The sequence below is a fragment of the Hordeum vulgare genome, chromosome 6H (genome assembly GCF_904849725.1).
Source record: "Hordeum vulgare subsp. vulgare chromosome 6H, MorexV3_pseudomolecules_assembly, whole genome shotgun sequence".
Lineage (NCBI taxonomy): Eukaryota > Viridiplantae > Streptophyta > Magnoliopsida > Poales > Poaceae > Hordeum > Hordeum vulgare.
In genome coordinates this window covers 72,508,513-72,514,409 of record NC_058523.1, presented here as the reverse complement: position 1 = coordinate 72,514,409, position 5,897 = coordinate 72,508,513, and positions in this window count along the sequence as shown.

The window sequence follows — 5,897 nt, the reverse complement described above, 5'->3', positions numbered from 1 at the left end:
ATGAAGGAATAAGGAGAGGCAAGAGCCTAAGATTGGGGATGCCCGAGGCACCCCAAGGTAATATTCAAGGAAGACTCAGGCGTCTAAGCTTGGGGATGCCCCAGAAGGCATCCCCTCTTTCGTCTACAATCTATCGGTAATTTTACTCGGAGCTATATTTTTATTCATCACATGATATGTGCAAATGCTTGGAGCGTCTTTTGTGTTTATTTTTCTTTTTTTCTTTTATGCACCATGCTGGTATGAGATAGTCCTTGATTGATTTATAGAATGCTCTTTGCACTTCACTTATACCTTTTGAGTATGGCTTTATAGAATGCTTCATGTGCTTCACTTATATCATTTGAAGTTTGGATTGCCTGTTTCCCTACACATAGAAAACCGCCATTTGTAGAATGCTCTTTTGCTTCACTTATATTGGTTAGAGCGGGGCATATCTTTGGTAGAAAGAATTAAACTCTCATGCTACACTTATACCTATTTAGAGAGTTAACAGGAGTTGGTCATTCACATGGTTAGTCATAAAATCCTACATAAAACTTGTAGATCACCGAATATGATATGTTTGATTCCTTGCAATAGTTTTGCGACATGAAGATGTGATATTAGAGTCATGCTAGTGAGTAATTGTGTATTTGTAGAAATACTTGTGTTCAGGTTTGTGATTCCCGTAGCATGCACGTATGGTGAACCGTTATGTGACGTAGTCGGAGCATGATTTATTTATTGATTGTCATCCTTTATGTGGAGGTCATGATCGCGCGATGGTTAACTCCTACCAACCTTTCCCCTAGGAGCATGCGTGTAGTACCTTGTTTCGATGACTAATAAACTTTTGCAATAAGTATGTGAGTTCATTATGACTAATGTTGAGTCCATGGATTATACGCACTCTCACCCTTCCACCATTGCTAGCCTCTCTAGTACCACGTAACTTTCGCCGGTGCATTACACCCACCATATACCCTTCCTCAAAACAACCACCATACCTACCTATTATGTCATTCCCATATCCATTCCGAGATATATTGCCATGCAACTTCCATCGTTCCGTTTATTATGACACACACCATCATTGTCATATTGCTTTGCATGATCGTAAGATAGCTAGCATGATGTTTTCATGGCTTGTCCTTTTTTGATGTCATTGCTACGCTAGATCATTGCACATCCCGGTACACCGCCGGAGGCATTCATATAAAGTCATATTTTGTTCTAAATATCGAGTTGTAAGAAAATAAAAGTGTGATGATCATCATAATTAGAGAATTGTCCCATGTGAGGAAGTAATAAAAGAGGCCAATGAAGCCCAAATAAAAAAAAGACCAAAGAAGCCCACCAAAAAAAAGAAAGGAAAAAAATAATTAAAAAATGTGAGAAAAAATAGAAGGGACAATGCTACTATCCTTTACCACACTTGTGCTTCAAAGTAGCACCATATTCTTCATGATAGAGAGTCTCCTATGTTGTCACTTTCATATACTAGTGGTATATTTTCATTATAGAACTTGGCTTGTATATTCCAATGACGGGCTTCCTCAAATTTCCCTAGGTCTTCGTGATCAAGCAAGTTGGATGCACACCCACTAGTTTCTTTTTGAGCTTTCATACACTTATAGCTCTTGTGCATCTGTTGCATGGCAATCCCTACTCACTCACATTGATATCTATTGATGGGCATCTCCATAGCCCGTTGATACGCCTAGTTGATGTGAGACTATCTCCTCCTTTTTGTCTTCTCAACAACCACCATATTCTATTCCACCTATAGTGCTATGTCCATGGCTCATGCTCATGTATCGCGTGAAAGTTGAAAAAGTTTAAGAACACTAAAGTATGAAACAATTGCTTGGCTAAAACCGGGGTTGTGCTAAATACGTTGTGTGGGAAGATGGAGCATAGCCAGACTATATGATTTTGTAGGGATAACTTTCTTTGGCCATGATATTTTGAGAAGACATGATTCCTTTGTTAGTATGCTTGAAATATTATTGTCTTTATGTCAAATGATAGACTATTGGTTTGAATCACAAGTGTTTTAGTATTCATGCCATGATTAGATTATATGATCAAGATTATGCTAGTTAGCATTCCACATCAAAAATTATCTTTTTTATCATTTACCTACTCGAGGACGAGCGGGAATTAAGCTTGGGGATGCTGATACATCTCCGTCGTATCTGTAATTTTTGATTGTTTCATGCCAATATTCTACAACTTTAATATACTTCTCGCAACTTTTTATACTATTTTTGAGACTAACATATTGATCCAGTGCCTAGTGCCAGTTCCTATTTGTTGCAAGTTTTTTGTTTCACAGATTATCCATACCAAACAAAGTCCAAACGCAATAAAAAAACCTATGTGGATTTTTTTTGGAATATTTATGATTTTTGGGAAGAAGAATCTACGCGAAACGATGCCCGAGGAGGCGCGGCCCCACCCCTAGGGCGCGGCTGGCAGGCTTTTGACCGAACCCTAAGGCGGTTTGTGCCCTTATTTCTCCAAAAGAAATCTAATATCCAGAAGAAAATCGTGTTAAAATTTCAGCCCAATCGGAGTGACGGATCTCCGGGAATTTAAGAAACGGTGAAAGGCAGAATCTGGGAGCGCAGACACAGAAGGACATAGAGAGAGAGATCCAATCTCGGAGGGGCTCTCGCCCCTACGCCGCCATGGAGACCATGGACTAGAGGGGAAACCCTTCTCCCATTTAGGGAGGAGGTCAAGGAAGAAGAAGAAGAAGAAGGGGGCTCTCTCCCCCTCTCTCCCGGCAGCGCCGGAACACCGCCCGGGACATCATCGTGTGACGGCGATCTACACCAACACCTCGGTCATCTTCACCAACACCTCCATCACCTTCCCCCATCTATATTCAGCAGTCCACTCTCCTGCAACCTGCTGTACCCTCTACTTGAACATGGTGCTTTATGCTTCATATTATTATCCAATGATGTGTTGCCATCCTATGATGTCGGAGTAGATTTTCGTTGTCCTATCGGTGATTGATGAATTGCTATGGTTGCTTTAATTTTCTTGTGTTTATGTTGTTGTCCTTTGGTGCCCATCATATGAGCGCGTGCGTGGATCACACCGTAGGGTTAGTAGTATGTTGATAGGACTATGTATTGGAGGGCAAGGGTGACAAAAGCTTCAGCCTAACATAGAAATTGATGCATACGGGATTGAAGGGGGACCAATATATCTTATTTCTATGGTTGGGTTTTACCTTAATGAACGTAAGTAGTTGCGGATGCTTGCTAATAGTTCCAATAATAAGTGCATAGAATTCCAAGTAAGAGATGACATGCTAGGAGTGGCCTCTACCACATAAACCTTGATATCGGTCTAGTAGCGTAGTCAATTTCTTAGGGACAATCCCGCAACTCCTACCACCACTTTTCCACACTCGTTAAACTAACGTAATTCTTTCTTCATCTAATCAGCCCCTAGTTTTTATTTACGTGTTCTTTATTTTCTTGCTAACCTATCCTATCACACCTACAATGTACTTCTAGTTTCATACTTGTTCTAGGTAAAGCGAACGTAAAGTGTGCGTAGAGTTGTATCGGTGGTCGATAGAACTTGAGGGAGTATTTTTCCTACCTTTAGCTCCTCGTTGGGTTTGACACTCTTACTTATCAAGAAAGGCTACAATTGATCCCCTATTCTTGTGGGTTATCAAGTTCCATTCTGAAGAAATCACAGGCAAGATGACCGTGACCTTGACACCTTTTCTACCTTTCTTATGCTTAGAGATACGTTTCCTTCGTTACATGCCCGCTGCCTACCACATGATACATATGCCATCTGTCTTTGCCATGAAACCTCAAGCACTTCCCTCTCCTAACAAATGTTATTTGGCTAAGTAGGCTTGCTCAACCTCTAATGGATAGCTTTGCTAGTTGCAGGTGTCAGCTGGTCCATGTGATAACGTGGGCATTTTGATATCATCATTTTATCTGCTACTTAATTAATGCACCCTATATACTGGGTAAACAACGGAAGTCCTAGCCTTTTTCCAGGTGATTTGTTCCATTTTTACCGCCTTAGTTTCGGCTACCGGTGTTTTATTCCATAACTGAGCGCTCCTAACACGTTTGGGGTTGTCCTCGGGACCCCCTTGATAATTCGTTTTAGATTAAAGCTTTTCCATCCAGGCCCAACTTTGGTTTTAATCTGCTAATAACTTAATAAAAATGCATAGGGAATAGCTACCCCGAGGATCCAATCAACAACCCAGGCCAGTGCTCCTCATGAGTGTTGGTCCAAACTAGGAGATGTCCGGCGCCCCCTGGTGACCCAGGGTTTAGCCAACCCGACTTCCTGCCCATCCGTCGTGTCCTGAGAACGAGATACGTGGCTCATATCGGGTTCGTCGACTCGACGGGCGGCCTTAATGGATTAGTTTTACCTTCAATGAGATATCTCGCGCATTGGGATTCCGGTGAAACTTTGGGTCTCCTCAAAGTTGAGGTTTTCCTCTAAGGAATCCGACGAGATCATGAGTTTTCCATGATAGAGGATTACTTTGCAGCCTGTGGTAATTTGTGATGGACTAGTTGGAGAACCCCTGCGGGGTTTAATCTTTAGGAAAGCCATGCTCGCGGTTATGTGGCAAATATGGATATCTTGTTAACACCCGGTTCTAGACAACTTAAAGTAATTTTAATAAAACTGCCAACTGAGTGCGTAACCATGACTGTCTCTTTCGGAGGTCGTTCTCTGATCGAGAACACGGTGGGGTTATGTCTGACGTAAGTAGGTATTCAGGATCACTTAGTGATCAATCTAGTATTCGACCGACTTGCGTAGACCACCACATGTTTACTCTGATCAACGTAAGTTAGCCCCCATATATGCTTAGGTTGCTGCAAACCCATACACTTAACCTTCCTCACCCAGTAACTCGGCTAGATTCGATACCAAGGTCATTCGATTCTTGAGTCCTCATGGCTCACGGTTTACTACAAACACCCATAGGTACAGGTATGCCTGATGCAGGAGATCCTGATGACAGCCTGTTGAAGTGGGAGTTCGATGAGGACTCTGGCAAACTGTACGTGACTTATCCGGAGGACTAGAGGTCGTGGTCGTGATCATGGGGCCAGCATGCGGGATCTCATAACTTTATATGTTTTCTTATTATCCGTAGCTGGACCATACCATATTCTGAGTAAGTGTGCATGTATGACTGTATGACTATGTTCTTATCAGATGGCAAGTGTATGCCCTACTTGTCACTCTTTCAGTTATGTAATGTTATGATTATCTCGCTTGAAAAACGTGTAGATGTGCCCCTTTCCCTTTTGAGGCCTCGCCCCCAAATAAGGAAAGGGCCACATCTTAGTCGTTACAAGTTGGTAATCAGAGCCTTATGACCATAGGAGCCTTTGTGTGATCGAACTTGGCCGAGTCGAGTCTAGTTAAATCATTCGAGTCTTAGTTATATCGGAGAGTAGGTTTCTTTTTTCACCTCTTCTATGCTCTGGTGAGGTTCACGACTTAGGAAATCTTAATTCTACTCGTCTTCTCGCTCAAAAAAAATTGTAGGATCATGCGGATATTTTGGAATCTATATGATGTCGATGTGACGGAGTTCTGTCTTAGTGCCTCCTATCTGACTTGATTTCTTCCGGGGAGTTGAGCTCCAAGGGATTCTTGAGCACATCGCTATCATTCAGATTTCTTAGTATCTCAGGACAGAGAATGTTCGTAATTGCTTCAACACTAGTAGTGACGAGAGGAGTCCGGATTCCCAGTACTGTTGCAGAGAGTTCCGGATGTATCGCCACACTTTGTATCATTGTGATTACGAGGGTCTGTGTTAGATGAAGTTCCAAGATTCTGGTTATGTATTGATGGATGTGATACACTGGACGGGTTAGTATAGGAGT